Here is a 17,246-nt window from a genome sequence, read left to right as displayed (position 1 = left end):
TGACCATGGGTTCCTACAGGATCCCAGTCCCCGGGGAGGGGACAAAGCTGCCTGAGCCCACTGTGCCCAACACCCAGCCCCGGGAGAGCGTGGGTCTGCTGTGTGCACGCACCCTGAGCTCCACAAACTCTCATCACTCAGTATCTGGCGGTGCCAGCGCTCCCACTGGACACCCACCATCGGTGTGACACAGGCGGCTGGCGCTGGCCTTCCCCATCAGGACTGTTCTCAAAGCAACACCTCACCAGGGCAAGAGGGCGGAGTTGCCCTGGCTTTGCAGCTTTCGGATGGAGACTTCTCCAGTGGCGTTTTCTCCAAGCCTCCCCAGCCGTCCTGATGCCCACAGTGTAGATCAGATCTCTCTCTCCAGTTTCCCCATGGAGTTTGCCACGACTTGGATTCGATGAGGTGGTGAGCTCGACAGGTAATTCCAGGGAAGTCCTTACGGCAAGCCTGCTGCTATTTCTGGGTAAAGTTGGGTAAAAGCTATATGCTTTGTGTTGTTTTGTTTTGAAGGACTTGAAGGGGTTCAGAACATGCCTCCCCAAAATACGCCACTTGGCACACGGATTATTTTGCGTTAAGGGCAGTGGGAGCACCAGCAGACACAGGGGAAGCTCTCTGCCTCTCCTTAAGTACCTAAAACAAAGTATACATTTCCCTTTTTGTAGAGGAAACTTACACTTAGAAGGAAATTTCCATTGGTAAGCATACCTGGAAGAGATCTATTCCCAGAGAGAAGGTTTTCACCTGAGCCGCTAAAGCACCTCACCAGTATTTACAGCATTTCCAGCACACCCCCCCCCCACCGCTGTAAATGGGCTCCTCCCCCCCCCCTCCTGCCCCCAAAGTCCCAGCTCCGCCCCTTCCCTCAGCTCAGGATGGTGGTTAAGCCTCTGTCCTCTGAGAGTCACCTTGACTCTCCTATTTTGTGAACTCCCATGTGTACGCACACGTTTAAAGTCGTTGATTTTCTCCTGATCACCTCTCTTACTTGAATCTAATTCTTAGAGCAACTGGAGAACCTTGGAGAGTAGAAGAGAGACTTTCCCTCACCTGCAGTTTCAAGAAAGCGAAAAAATACTCAGTCCTTCTTTATTAAGCAGCTGGGTTATTCAGCTACGCCAGAAAGAGAGAAAATGTTTGTTATGAGTTGTTATGAATACTTTCCAACAAGTGAATTTCTTTTAAAGTTGTCTGGATGATGGATGAATTGGGTGTGTGTGGTGGGGGGTGGTTCTCTGCTCGGAAAACGGCGTCACTGGCTCGAGGGGCTAATCCTGCTCGTGACGTCACCTCTTGCCTGTCACTTGAAAGTGGTGGGAAAGCCAGAAAGGGCTGCTCACCGCAGAGTTTGGCTGTGGTTAGTTAGTTGTTCAATTCTGTGAACTTTTTTCTAGAATATTCGTCTCCTAGAAATAGTGGGAATAAGAGAAAAGGGCAAATTTTTGGAAACACCTACTTGGCACTGGGTGCATCATTTCTGTGCCTCATTTAACTCTCAAAGAGCCCCGAGATACAGCCATTAACATTCTCTCTGTAAAGATGTGGCATTTGAGGAACAGAGAGGTTAAGCCATTCATCTAACATCTCACAGCTGGTGGGTTGCAGACACAGGATTTGAATGGAGGCAATTGGATACCAAAGGCAGAGCGCCTTCTACTCTAAAACTGCACCCCAGATGTCAGAGGACCTTCTAGTCTTCCATCATTCCTGCAGTTCCCGGGGACTCCCCACTTCCCCATCCCTGCTGTCCAGGTGCCTGTGAGTCTGTTTCCTCAGAAGCACTGAGGAAACGCAGCCGCTCCAGTTAGGTAAGATGTGCATTCACATCAAGCATTTTGTGGGTTCACTGCACTTGGCTGAAAGTCAGGTTTAGGGGCAGGATCGTGAGCCCACAGCCTCTGCTCCTTCCTCCTTCCTCTCCTCACCCTCTTCTGCTGCCCATCCACCAGGCTCCTGCTTCAGGACCTCTTTCCACGTAGGCGATGGGAACATGCCAGGGGATAAAGATGAGCCGCGGATACAGGGTCGACTTCTCCCTGTGGGATCCCAGACAGCCTCGAAAGAGTGAAAATCATCCTGTTTCTTAAGAAAAAGCATCTACTGGGCTCTTTGTCCAAACTGCCAACTCTAACCTCAGCTGCACCAGCCACTGTAGCAGTAAGACGCTGACCAAGCTTTTCTTTCCAGAGACAAGCTGTTTTAACTGGAGGAAAAGGATTGTTTCATCTGGTGGGAAAAGTGGGATGCGATATTTGAGACATACTTATATTTAAAAAACATGTTTGTGTTGATCTGAAATTCCAGTTTAACTGGACATCTTCTATTTTATCTGGCAATCCTAAAACAGAGGCGTAAGAAGGGTAGTTAAATTTCATGGAGCTATTTTCCATGGAGGGTGGACTTTTAGAAGCTCAGAACTGCATTATAGTTCAATGCACAACTGTTTGCCAGGATGTGGTTTCTTAAAGCTTTTGCAATTCATTTTCCATGCATGAACCATTTAAAAAGTATTGACAATATTGGGTGAAAAGTGTTGCGCCAACTGGAAACACTGCCATCTCAATATCCGGTGTGTTTTTAAGTAAGCCTAGGGAAATGGCAGTTTCAGGATGCCATTAGCATCCATCAAGATGAGAAAAGAGCCCAAAGCCCAGGAAATGCCCTGCAAAGGCAGTGAGGACAGAAGAGGGAGAAAGAAAACCAAATGGGGCCGACTTTTCTGCCCGGAACGGCTCATCAGCTTTGGGCACCCCCTCAAAGCAGGCTTTCTTGCCTCCCCACCCAAAAGAGCATCACACCGGGGACCTGGAGCAGCCCCTGAAATGAAAAAGGAAAACAAACTAGCTCTGGGAATACAGACGTTGTATAAATGTTTAATGTGGCTGCATTAACTACATCAAGAAGCGCTAATGCTTTGTGAACAAAAGAGTTAAAGTCTGCCGCGTGGCGGGGATCGGCAAATTAGTACCTTGCGCAAGCTCTCCTGCTTCTGTTTCCAGTTTCCTGATGCCATTAAGTGGTGCCGGGGGAGAGACCTTCACTTGCATTTCTTTTACTCAAAACCGATGGGCTTTCCCATTAGCTTTATGAAAGCCACGCATGTTCATTAGCAAAAGGTAGCTTGGACTGTATGATACATAATCCCGCTCCCCTGAACGCTCACTGTTAACCTCGGACACATTTCTTTCTGGTTTTTTAAAAATGCTATTTGCGTGGTGTAGATGATTGTGTTCTGCACTTTTGGGGTTTTTTTTTTTTTTTTTTTGCACGTTGTCAAGAACTCTTTAAACATCATCTTAAATAACAATAACGAACTGGAAATGAAGTGGAAGGTGAGATGAGCAGAGAATTGTGTAATAAATGATCCTAAATTCTTGGTAGAGGTGAGCTTCAGATGCCCGGAGCCGAGCCGGGAGCTCCACCAGTTTGCAGAGTTCAAAATGTTCGTTAAGGAAAATGTAACAAGCACTTCAGAAGAGGACCATACGGATACCCCAGGGGGAGCTTCCTCCAGGAGTCCTCTTAGGGAAGATCTGTTTATCCTGCAAATAAGTTTGCACACAAGGGATAAGGAGACACTTTCATCCAAGCACAATTCTTCTAACATTCCCCATTGTAGGCTGTCATGGGCTCTTGAAGTGCAACTCTCTTACCAGGTCCAAAACATATTAGAAAATTAGCATCATTTTCCTTAGGTTTCTTGTGAATACACAGTACCCTTTTCTGTCCCTACTCGTGTGAATCCAGCTGCAGTGCCTAAAAGAATCAGAGAGCCATCAGCGCATAATTATGCTGTTAAGTTAATTAAGCAAGGAAAGACTGATGTGGCTCTGATCCCAGGGCACCCAAGGAAGCAAACAGAATCTGAGGCTGTAAATGCCCCAAGGTTACAAAAGCCAAACGCTTAGGATGACCAATCACAAACAGCCAGTGAGGCTTTAGGCCACAGCCCATCAGCCAGCCCCTTACTTTGCTTCAGCCTCTTCTCTCCAAAGGTTTCTCCCGGATCCTGTGGGGAGCGCGCTCCCAGCCACTTCCGCTTTGGGGCTGCCCCATTCAAATCCAGTTTTTCTCCAATAAACTCTTAAAATTTTTAGTACACCTCAAGTTTATCTTTTCACAGTGCCCAAGCATGAATGTATAAATGTGTTCATAATAGTGTTCTTTATAATTGCCAAAAAATAAAAAAAAAAAAATCACAGTGGTTCAGCATTAAACGGGTTGGCTAAAAAGCCTACAGAAGATGCAAATAACTCGCTCAGCAGTGGAAAATTATTCATCAGAAGCAGCCACGATGAAGAACATTTATTGATGTTAATTTTAAAAAGCTGGAGAACAAAGTTTACACAAATGAATATAATAGGGAAGAACAAATCTGACTCCATATGGGATTTGTTCCTTTGGCTCTGACCCTGTGCTCTGCTTCCTAGGCTGAGTCTGCACCTTTTGTAAGAGTGTTGCTTAGAGCCTGAAATAGACAAGAGAGCCCATTCTCGAGGCTCTGATCTTTGAGGCGAGAACACTTTTCCATTCATACAGAGATAAAAAGGTGCAAAACAGAGAATAACATTGGTCTTGCTGGAGGTTTACAGGAACATCGTGACCTGACCCACGTGGACAGCTGCAAGAACAAAGGATTCCAACACCAAGAAGTTTGCAACAACCAGCACACCCCCTCCCCTTTTTAGTATAAAAGAAGACTGAATTCTGGTTTGGGAAAGAGGGTTCTCCAGGACACTAATCCCCCATCTTCTTGGTCTGCTGGTTTTCTGAATAAAATCGTTATTCCTTGCCCCGACACCTCGTCTCCCAATTTGTTGGCCTGTCATGGCGTGAGCAGAACGAGTCTGGACTCTAGCTTTCAGATTTTATATGGAAATGAAAAGGACCTGAAGGAAACGTTTAAGATAATAATAGTCAAATTGGTGCATGAGGTGGTGGCTGCTTCTCCTCATTCCTCGCTTACATTCTGGGTTGTCTAAACTGCCCTTCTTGTTTCACGTAATTCTGGTTTCATTTGTTTGTTTTGCTACTTTTCGGTTGCTGAGTTATACCTCCAGGTCCCTTGACAGCCCGCCCAGACTTCTGCTCATCCACATCAAGTGTTCGCAAGCCTGACTGATTGTGTCAATCACAAAGCACTGTTCGTTCTTGGGCAAACTCTTTAGGCCAGTTATCAGTACCCAGAAAATTTGTTTGCACAGACCTCTCTGTTGCAGCGCATAAATTGACTCTTGCTAATTCGACATGGAAAAAGCATGAGCACAGATGGGGCAGAGTTGGAAAGGCACTCTCACCCCGGGAAGGTCCACCAGGGACGAGGGGGCGGCACCTCCCCCAGGACCCACCCGTTTATGGTGGCCTCTGGGGACACACCCTTAGTGGCAGAGTCCTGCCCTCTTTTCTTTCCTATCTTTGCTACTCGGCTGCAAAGGATGTTGAAACCTCCCCGTGAGGGGATTGAGAACTGAGAACTGAGAAGCTGGAAGAGCGAGGACCACTGTAGGCTAGATTGGTTGCTGGTCTGGAGGAGGGATGGAAGTTAACCACCCAAACCGAGTAATACAATCTGAGACAGCCTAGGACTGGGGACCCAGGACCCTGGGCTGCAATGCTTGCACTGGACAGAGCAACAGAATACAAAGAAACTATAAGGGACTAAAAATAACTGTGTGCATGGCTGCAGCTGGGGCGGGCATGAACAACAAGATATAAAAAGACCAAAAACTCAACTGCCACTTCTGAGGTGTCAGGAGTGAAAGCAAGGGACTGCTCATGACCCGTGCACACAGCCCCACCACGGGGACGGGCAGACCGCCTAAGCCGCCCCTCTGGCCCAAGCCCGAGACCCGCCCCTACCCTCACCCCATTTAAGGGACCAACTTGCCCCTGCTCAGGGAGCCAGCAGGGGCTCCCTCCTGCTGCAGCACAAGTCCCAGCGAAGCCTGGCCTGAATTTCTCATCTGGCTTCTTATCAATTTCTATTGATTAAGGAGGCCAAGAACCCAAGCTGGTAGCATATCCAGAAAGATGCTGAGTGTGAACTGGGCTTTAGTCTTCTTTTTTGCACAAGTGAGTAATTCTGGTCTTTGAGGCACAGTCCGGAGGTCGTGTTTTATGGGGGGAAGCCTGGAGGTGCTAAGCGGTCCTTTAGAGCATGGAACAGAATCCCAGCCCAAGGCTAGGAAGCCAAGGCACGGGTCTGGCATCAGAGCTCCAACCCACGGGCCAATGTCCCGGGCAGGGTACCGAGAGGAAACACATGCGGTAGGAAGAGCCAGGGCAATGGAGCCCGAGAGGTGGGTTTCCAGAGCCAGCCCCTCAACCCTGCGGCAGCTGCACTGCTGTCCCCTCCCCGTACGAGCTTATGTGGCAGCTCCGTTAGCCCGTGGCTGCGGCCCCCTTGCTGGGTAGAGTTGACTCCCCATCCCACTGAGTGGGCTTGGGGATGGGACTTGCTTTGGCCAATGAGATGTGAGCCAAAGTGACACAGCCCGCCTGTGCCCAGCTGACACTTTAAGACTCGCTGCAGGGTTTTGTGGGTTTTTTTGCTTTGTTTTTTAAGCTTTCTTGTCCTTTCCCTTCATCACGAGAAGATCTTGGCCCCCAAATCCTAGCTGTCCCTCTCAGAATCCGGTTGTAGACGAAGGTAGGAGAGACCACAGCCAGCCCTCGGCCAGCACGTAACCTGTGAGGGAAACAAACCTCTGTGGTTACAAGGGACTGATTGGAGGTTATTTTTTTTGCCAAAGACTTACCTTAAAATGCTGTCCCCACGAGCCAGGTACTTCATCTCTGGTGGAGCATTTACTAGGGCTATGTCACGTGGCTCTTTTGAGAAATGAACAGGGAGATGGGAGGAATGCATTTACCCCAAAGAAATGAAGGAGAAGCAAGAGCTGTGCTGTCTCCTAGATGTGGCGCTCCGGCCATTGACAGGGGCCAGTGGCGAGAGTGGAAGCTGCTTCTGTTTCGTTTTCGCCTAAATTATCACTTCCTTTCTGCCTTGGAAAATATTCTAAAAATGAAATGGTTAAAAGACATGCATTTTTTTTGATGCTTTGAAGAAATGCAATGTTCCCGAGGGAAAAGGCGCTCATTGTGGTTGAAATTACCCTCTTTTGTTGCCAGCCTGAGCCTGACCTCTTTTGAATGAGAAATTGCACAATGCTTCCAGGCCTCCCAAACTCAGATTTATTTTCACAAAATAGCTGAGCTAGAAAAACCTGCTTATGTCCGTGGAGCTGCTTCCGCAAAGGGCCACTGTGGTCCCTTTGCGTCTGTGGTGGGGAGGCTGCCCCCGGAACTGCTGACTCTCCTGCCGGCAGAGCGAGCTGGGGCCGTGCCCCTCTGTCACAGGGAAGAGCAGCTCTGACTCCATATTGGATCTGCTTCTTTTACTTTAACCTTTGTACGTATGAAAGTTGCCAAGAGAGCAAATCCTAAGAGTTCTCATCACAAGGGAAAAATATCTTTTAATTTATTTCTTTAATGTTAGATCTACACCAGGTGGCCGGTGTTCCCTAAAACTGTTGTGACCATCACTCCGTCATGTCTGCAAGTCAAATCACTACGTGGTACACCGTCTACAGTGCTGTCTGTTGATTACAACTTAATAAAACTGAAAAGAAAAAAAATTGCACCTAGAAGTGAGGGTTAATCTGATAAGCGAAAAACAATGAAATCCTAAGCAGATGCTCTGAACTCTCGTGGAAATGCTCCTTGGGTCCAGTTCCGGGGACGCTGTGAATCCTGCTCGCAAGCCTCGCTCCAAGAGGGGCCCTGACCCGCCTCCGGGGCGGGGAAGATGAGCTGGAGCCTGAAAGGTTCAATGCCTGTTGTCGCCTTCCCTGGACTCTCCATTCTGCCACCCTCTTTGAGTCAGGGTCCTCCTGCCCCAATGCAGTCAAAGCCCCCTCTAGCCCTTGATGGCCCACCTTCCCACAAAGACAAGAATTTGCATCAAGATACTTGAAAGATAAACACCAGGGTTGCTCAGTGACCCGCAGCCCCCAGGAGTGGTGTGGACCTTCTCAGGCTGTCCGTCTTATCACTGGTGGCTGGGCTTTCTCACTGTGCTCCGTCCTGGTCTGCCATTGCTCAGACGTCAGCTTTTCAGCAACAGAGACTTCAGAGAACAGTCTCACCCCCACACCGTGCTGGGGAAGCCAGCCGCCCCCAGGCCGTGCACGCTGCTGGGGGGGGGGGCTGCACGGGTTTCTGCTTTGCAAGCATGGAGCGCTGGGGAGCGGGTGCCTTAGGGTGTCAGGGGGAGGGGATCGTGGCGGGGAGGAGGGAAGGGGGGAGCGCATCTTTCTTGCGAAAGGAAAAGCCCCTTTCAGGTTGAGACATAGCTCAAAACACAGTTTTCCATCATGCAGAAAACCGGAGCGTTTGTCCCTTAAACAGCTCCTCACCCAGGACGGCGTATTTTAAACCTGCTGAAGTTTTCCCATGTGTGTCCTAGACAATAAAAGAAGTGCAGTTTTCACCCACAATTCGGCGATAGTTCAGACTGAGTGTGTTCCACGGGGGTCTCTCCTGAGCCGCTCCCACCCCTGGAGTCCAGTGTCCTTCCACAACTGCGCATTGACTCGAAGGACAAAATTCAACATTCGCTGCAGACTTTCCCAGATGCTTCGCATAATGGCTCGCATTAGCGCCGTTCCCGGGTTTGCTGGAGCCCGAGCGGAGGTGAAGGGGAGCCCCACACACGGCCCCGGGCTTTCCTGGCAGGGCCAGGAGCTACAAAATTAATGGCAGTTTCTCAAGGGAGCTGATGCCATTCCCTTTCAAGTTTCCGGGTTGCTGGGCGCGCACAGAAGCTCAGTAGGGCTGTGACCCAGAGCTTTGAAGTTTCCTGTCCCGCAGGTTGGGAAAGGCCATGTGATTTAGGATGGCCAGCGGGGGGAAAAGCAATAAAGCCGACCTCCCCCTCAAACAAACAAAGGGGCTCGGGCTGCGTGGTGGCCTCTGTGCCGGGTCAATGGGGGGGGGGCATCCTGAGGGGGAGAAATAGACGCAGGGGTGGAATCCCCACTACGTGCTAGGATGAGGAGACAAGTCTTTGCATAAGGACTGAAGCAATTGTTTTTTGTTTAAAGTTGCTCTGAAAGAAAAGAGGGTTTTGGGGTTTGTGGTTTTTTTTTTTTTTTTTTTTTTTTTTTTGGTAGGGCTCTTGGAAGAAAATGGGGGAAGGAACTCTGCTCATCAATACTGGGCTGTTGCCACTGGCACTTCCTTACGTGAGCACAGACCTGAGATCCTTAGTCAGAACTTGATCCTCTGCTGCCTGCTTTCCTCCCTGCAGAGCAGGCTACCCGCATTCAGATGCTAAGGTTTATCATCACTCGGCCAGTTCGGAGTTTTAACAAATTCCTCAAAGCTGCCGTCATCCCAGAGGCATTCTGTGATCTCCATGAAAACGGATTTAGGATATTTCTGATACTGGAGTCGTTTCCTGGATGTCCGCGGTGTGGATTGTGGAGGTGAGGTCCTCAGCCAGGAGAGGGGCTGAAACAGGGATCCAGAGAGAAGAGTGCCCAGGCTGCTGGCGTGGGAGCGCAGGTGGGCACCCCTACTGTAGCGGGTCCTGATGGGGTCACCGGCGGCACTAGACACACCCCAGGGGCCCCCCACACTCCCACGACGCCCCCCAGCACTCCCACCCGACCCATCCCACACACATGATTTCTGTGCTCAAGTAACTTTGGAAAATCCTGCAGACAACAACCCTGCTTGTCCCCTGAGGGACAACTCACAGCGAGAGCTCCGAGTGCCCCGCGGGCGGGGGAACCCTGCAGTTTTGCCTCCAGCGTGTCCCAAGGCCACAACGCCCCCTTCCCAGGTGACCCGGGCAGCGTCAGTGACACACACTGAGGAAGTGACACGCTCGTGAAGTCAGCTCCCTGCCACCTTGTACGCGTGGGCGTTTTCAGACTTCACTTTTATCATTTCTCTGCGTCACTGGCGTTTGGCCCTTTTAGCTTCCCAGGTGGTGCGGTCTGAGTCTGGCCAGTTGTGACCGGGTGGGGGGCAGTTCCCCCAGCTCAAAAAAATTTTTTTATTTTTCAATTTTTATTTCTTTTTTCTTTTTTTATGGAGAGGGTAGGAAATTAGGTTTATTTAGTTATCTATTTAATGGAGGTCCTGGGGGTGAACTCAGGACATGTGTGCTAGGCGTGTGCTCTCTACCACCTTCCTTCCCCCCAGCTTTGACAGGAGGACCCCACATGCCTCAGGCTGGAGGCCGCATAGACCTTCTCCTCATTTATTTGGTGAACGCGCCGCTGCTGAGCCTCCGCCTGCCCCTGCTGGGGGGGACGTGGAAAGAGCTCTGAGGGTGCGGCTTTCTTCCTGACTCCCCTCCTGAAGGTGACGGCCAGGCTTAGTCGAGCTTGAGTGGACACACGGTGATCCTACTGATGTGGTCAGAAACACGAGACTGCGGGCTGATGGCTTATGGGCAACGACAGGAGTAGAAGTCCTCTCTCCTGCAGTGGTGGGCAGAGATGCTCATGCAGTGATGGGGGAGATGAGAGATGCTCACCTGGTGGCGGGCAAAGATGCTCACTCAGGCCTCCCTCTGGAGGACGCAGCCAGGATATAGAACCAGGATCGGGGGGAAATCAGGGCCCGGAAGTCAGCTACCTGTGGCGGCACTTAAATTTGAAAATAATTGTTATTGGGGATCCTCTCTAACATGAGAAGGAAAGCTGAAAACGCAGAGATGGAATTTACAGAAGAGTCAACCCAACTTCACTTTCAAAGACTTAGACGAGAGAGACAAGCCCGCCCTGGGAACACACAGGTGCTCCTGGCCGTGAGGGCCAGCTTCCTCCCTGAAGGCTTGTCCCTGGGCGGAAGCTGCTGCTGCGACTGGGCAGAAGAACCAGTTCTGCAGGGAACCCCCAGATGATGATGCTTCCTCTTTCCAGGACCACAGAATACCTCGCTGATGAAGACAGCTACTGGTTGGGAAAATTATAATAGTTTATCATAAATGGGACTAAAGGAATGGCATCTAGACTTAAGCTTGGTTTTTATTTCCAACTCAGAAGCTTATAAATGTGTGACTTCAAAAACACCATAAGCCTCAGTCTTCCCAACTGTAAAATGGGTAGCTTTTGCCCTTGTTTCTCCTCTGGCTGTTATAAGGATTATGTGACTCTAACAAGTAAACCGCTTCCCCAGTGCCTGTCACATAAGAAGTGTTAATAAATATGAACTATTGAACATGTGTTGCACACATATCATGCATATGACACATAGCAGGTCCTCTACAAAGGCTTATCTCTACACGTGTATAAGTAAGCTATCATTCGTATTCTCCTAGAAAGATACCAAGAACCAAAACCCACTCCCAGCTGCCTTCATAGTAAGTTTACACCAAAAGAAGTTCTGTTTGTTTGTGGGGGAAATATTCTTGTATTTATGGACAGATGAAATGGTCCTCCCTGCCGTTTCCCTTAGGAAGCCAGCATTTAACCTGATGTTATGTTTACTTACTCTGTTGTGGCTCCGACCCCCTGAGTAAGTGACGGCTGCCTTGCTCGGCATCCAGCCGTGTTGGCACCCGGAGCCCCAGGAGTCAGTCGGCCCTGTGGGCTCGGCCAGCGGGAGGCCGGGCTCTGTCTCTGGTTGGCAGCCTTTCTCAGAGGTGGGAGGAGAGCCTGCTGTTTCTTTGTTTTGTGGTTGCTGTTTGGGGCTGTTCAGGGGCAGCAGGGGAGACGTTAGGGGAGAGGAAGTGGCCCTTTATTATAGTTTGTTTTAAACAGTTTGAAGAGCCTCTTTATTGCTCCTTTGTTCTGTTTGCTCCCCCTGCTTCCAAGCTGGAGGGTCTTTTCTTGGAAGCAGAAGAGGTTTGCAGAGTCCTAAGCAGTTGGAGGGAGGGCAGGGTAGGTGAGTGGGCAGTGATGTTTGTTAGAAACAGTTAAAGGAGAGAGGAGGAAAAAACGCCCGAGCTGGTACTTACGGTAAGAGATACCATCTGACCCTCCAGTTCAAAGGCTTGGCAGCATCAAAGGTGGTTTGCACCTCTGGAAATAAACCGTCTCACACTTTCTCAGACAAAGCAATTTCTTGAGGTGTTTGTTTAAAACGTCGATTCCCCAGACTCACCCCCAGGGAGTCTGTTGGAGTCTGCGTTTTCACCTGAGTACCCGGGGACGCTGGGGCAGAGGAGCCCCGCCAAGGCGCACCTGATACAGTTAGAGAGACTCCGGGGCCTGGGCCACCGCTGTCTCCGGGCCACAGGCAGCTGTTAACTTTTTATGATTACTTTGCTCTGGGTTCCTAACCCACTGTGGTCTCTGGGGAGCACTTGCTCTGGTTAAAGGGAAACTGAACAAAGGGGGTTAAAACAGGAGCCCAACCTTTTTGCCCTTCCTGGAAAAACCACCCCAAGCGCTCTGGCCAGGGGCCAGCTGAGGTCGGGCCTGCTGCGTGGGGCCTTGGGGAGGAGGAGACGGAATTGGTCCACACGGAAGATCAAGATCGAAGGATTGCAGGGTGCTGTTTTAACCCCTCTGAGCCCACAAGGCACCCGGGGGAAGCACATCGCGCAGAGCAAGAAGAGCTGCTGAACGGCCGGCCCCAGCCCCGGCCTGCGGAGTCAGGGAGGAGCAGCCAGCACGGGTGTCCACAGGTAAAGATCTCAGAGACACAAGCACAGCTGGAGAGACGGTTCACGAAGACAACAAAAGCAGAGCTGGGCTGACCTCACACCAAGGAAAGAGGCACATCTCCATTGATATTCTGAGGTCGTATTTTACAGAGATTGCATCCTAAGCTTAGTCACAACTATAAACAACATCAAGTGATCCACGAGGCTTCGACACAATGTTCAATTCACACCAGGGAAGTCCTGAGGCTCTTCTCTGAGGACTGGGGAGGGACAATGTGGTTTTCAAACCTGATACTGTCAGGCAAGAAAGGGCTAGATGATAAAATGTTTGGAAGACTCTGGTTTAAAATAAGTGAAATACATTTTTTTTAAATTGCAAGACTTCTGTTTGTTCATTGCAGATCGGTGGGTGGGTTTGACCACTAGACCCCTTCAGCAAAGATCATCTTTCTAAATTAGTGTCTCCTGGACTGGTTCTGGGGAATGCTGGACCACATGACTCCAAGGGTCCCCTGTAGCTCTGACAATCCCAGCCCACACAGAAGTGAGAACGTGGGAAAACACACAAGTGAAGCAGGAAGAGAGATAGGTGGCTGTCCAAAAACCTGTAAGCAGCTATTGCACAAAATAAAACACTAAATGTTAAAAAAAAAAAAAAAACATACATACTCACTCACAAAATAATTGCCTTTCTAGAGAACACATAATGTTGGGAAGAAAATCGCTATTGTGTGTCCTCAAAAATCGAAATGAAAATCAACCCAACTTGTATTTGGAGTGTACCCATTATAAAAAGAAATTACAGTGCCATAAGAAAAAAAAAAAGACCCCCTTTTAATAAGTGGCAAGTCTCACTGAGGGAGAGAATAAATGCAGTGACCTTCTGTGACTTCCAAATTCTACTGTACTGAGACTTAAGAGCTGAGATGCGGTAACACCCAGAGAGCAAGGCGGCACCCCCTCTCAGAAGAGCTCAACCTGTATCCCCTTCCCCCACAAGAGCAGGAGCCTGGGGATTCCAGGGACGCTGGGGAAGGGACCTGAAATGGGCATAAGCAAGAATATTTGTGCATTCCTTTTTTCCTTCTTCTTCTTTTCCATCTTTCTTTCCTCTATGTAGACAATCATTTGAAAAACTCAGAATCTTGGAAAATGAAATGTAATACTTAGGAATCACTACAGCATTACTAAGTTTTGCAAATGTAGTAAAGGTAAATTTGAGAGAAGACAGCTTTAATGGAGGCAGAATTGCTGCAAGGTTAATTTAAATTTAGAGAAAAAGAGAAAACTGTAGATCTCATTTTGCCAGGAAATGAGAGTATTAGTTCTAGCTTGAAATAGGCCAATACCTTCTTTCTGCTGCACCTCTGTCCTTTCCTTTACACTATAAGGTCAGCACATAGTGGAAATTCAGCAACTGGTATGCCTTAAATAGGAAACAATATTTTACTGTAAGGGAGAAAGGCTACTTTCTTTAAAGAACACTTAATATAAATCTCAAAGCAATAATTAGCATCATATTTAAAGCTGAAATTCTACAGGAAGATCCATTTAAGATAAGACCAGGAAAGGATACGCATTATCACCACTCCTCTTTAACATTATTCTATAAATTGTAGCCAATGCAATAAGACATGTGAGAGAAATAACTTTTAAAAATGAAAAAAAAGCCTATTGTCAGGAGACAACATAATTATCTACCTAGAAATTCCAAAATAGCCAACTAAAACTAGAATTATAACTAAAAAATAGAACTTAGAAAGGTATGTTTGATAATGGGCTGTTATTTAAAACTCTTAAAACTCAGCAATAAGAAGACAAACAACCTGATTTAAAAATGGACTAAGACCTTAACAGACGAACACCCCATGTCACCAAAAAAGACATTCAAGTAGCAAATAAGCATCGAAAAAGATGCTCCACATCATATGTCCATAGGGGAATGCAAATTAAAACAACAAGGTACCACTACATATCTGTTGAATGGCCAAAATCCAGAACGTTGACAACATCAAATGCTGGTGAGGATGCGGAGCAACAGGAACTCTCATTCGCTGCTGGTAGAAATGAAAAATGGTACAGCCACTTTGGAAGACAGTCTGACAATTTCTTACAAAACTAAACATATTCTTACTGTATAATCCAGCAGTTGCACTCTTTGGTATTTATCCAAAGGAATTGACAAGGTACGTCCATACAAAAACCTGCACACAGATATTTCCAGTAGCATTACTTGTAATTGCCAAAACTTGGAGGCAACCAAGAGGTTCTTCAGTAGGTGAATAAATAAATAATCTGTGGTATGTCCAGACAGTAGAATATTATTCAGCACTAAAAAGATATGAGCTATCAAAACACAAAAAGACATGGCAGAAACTTAAATGCATGTTGCTAAGAGAAAGAGGCCAATCTGAAAAGGCTACATATTATATAATTACAACTATAGGACATTCTGGGAAAGGCAAAACTGTGGAGATATAAAAAGATCAGTGAATGTCAGGGATGGTCAAGGGAGGGAAGGAGGGAAGAATAGAAAGAGCCCAGAAGATTTTTAGGGCAGTGAAACGATTCTATGTGGTATTCTAATGGTGGATACACGTCACCATAAACTTGTCCAAACCCACAGAACGGATGACACCAAGAACACACTCCACTGTGAACTGTGGACTCTGGGTGACGATACTGTGTCGGTGTAGGTTCAGGATATTGAAAACAGGGGAGGCTGCACACAGTGAGGGGAGGGAGTATTTCTGTACTTCCTGCTCAGTATTGCTGTGAATCTAAAACTGCTCTAAAAAAAGATAATTTTTTAAAAGAACATAATAGCTTGTGAGATGTAAATAAATAAATGCAAATCTCCTTATGCAACACCCAGTAGGAACAAAATTCACTGTGTGTGTGGATTCAACCAACAGTGGATCAAAAATATTTTTAAAAATTCTAGACAGTGCCAAAAAACAAAACTTCAATTTGTCATGCACTGATAGCCATTTACATAGCATTTACATTGTATTCGGTACTACAAGTAATCTAGAGATCGTTTAAATTATTTGAGAGGATGTGCACAGGTCATATGTAAATACTACGCCATTTTATATAAGGGACTTGAGCATCCTTGGATTTTGGTATCCGCAGAGTTCCTGGAACTGTATGTGTATACAACCTAGTATATTATGTATATATGTGCAAATATGCATAATATTTATCCAGGAATAAACTTAGCGAAAAAAAATGTAAGCGCCTATTCAATAAAAAAAAAAAGATAACAATAAAAGACATCTGAACAAATAACTGAAGAGGCCTGGAGAAACTCATCATGCTGCTGGATGGAAAATATCTTCGGTTCTATAAATATAACATTTTTATCCCAAATTGACTGCAGATTCAATGAAAGGCCAATCACTTTCCATTGTTTTCTTTAAATATACTGACAAGGCGATTCTAAGGAGAATCTGAAAAAAATAAGTGGGTGGAAAAACTAACAATTTCTTTTAAGGATGAGTAATGATCAAGCCCTTAAAACATTTTATAAACTTAGGGCAATTAAAATACTTAAATAAAAGAGACCGCTTAATCACAGACAGAAGATATACAAGAACTTAACATAAAAACAGTGATGACGTAGGTTAGTGAGAAAAGAATTATTACTTAGTAAATAGTGCTGAGGACATGGGTAGTGACTTAATTAAAAAACGGAATTCAATCCTTACCTCATGGAGTCTAAAAAACTTTAATTAAAGTAGCAAGTTAAAGAGTTTTAAAACTAAAAACTAAAAACGTGTATCTTCTTGATCTGCAATTAGGAGACACTTTCCAGGAACAAATGCAATGCAAGCATTTATTAATTTAAAGATCAATACTTTTAGGATCTGAAAAAGTTAAACATATAATTTTAAAAAATGAGAATGCTGCAAATTAAACCTACGGGTTAGAACTAAGATTATAGTCAGGATCAAATTTATAGCCTTAAATTCTATTATTATTAGCTAAGAAAAAATTAAAATAAAGAGAGTAGACATTCAGGAAAGGATGTTAGAACAAAACTCAGGAAAACTAGTATGAGAAAATAGTAAAAAGGAAATAATGAAGTAAATACACATATTAATAAATCAAAGGAAAAGTCTGACAAATAAATCCTTCTTTGAGAAGCAATTAACAAAACAGATGACACTAGACTCTGTTTGCATCAGGAGGGTAGGAATGCTGCCCATTGTGTTGGCCATGGGGTCCTCAACACCTAAAACATTGCTTAGAATTTAGTAGACCAACAATAAATACCTTTGAAGGAATGAAAACAGACACACAACTTGAAAATATAATGAAAAGGTGACAGAAAACATAATCATACAAAATTAAGAAAAATACGGAGATAACATGATAGGAAAGTTAAAAATGAGAACATTTCCTTATGTTTGAAAACCTCTGTGAAATAGAAAATAGTGTTTACCGAAATGAAGGCAACAAGAAAAAAAAATCTTAACATTATATCCGTGGGTAACTTGTTAAAATTATCTCCAAATAAGAATCTGAGGCCAGGCAGTTTTGAGTTTTTAAAATAAAAGTTAAACACCTGTGACTTTTATTTTAAAATTTGAAAAACCTACAATATCCATGT

This window comes from Camelus dromedarius, chromosome 4 (genome assembly GCF_036321535.1).
Source record: "Camelus dromedarius isolate mCamDro1 chromosome 4, mCamDro1.pat, whole genome shotgun sequence".
NCBI classification, from domain to species: domain Eukaryota; kingdom Metazoa; phylum Chordata; class Mammalia; order Artiodactyla; family Camelidae; genus Camelus; species Camelus dromedarius.
Note: the sequence above shows the minus strand (reverse complement) of the source record.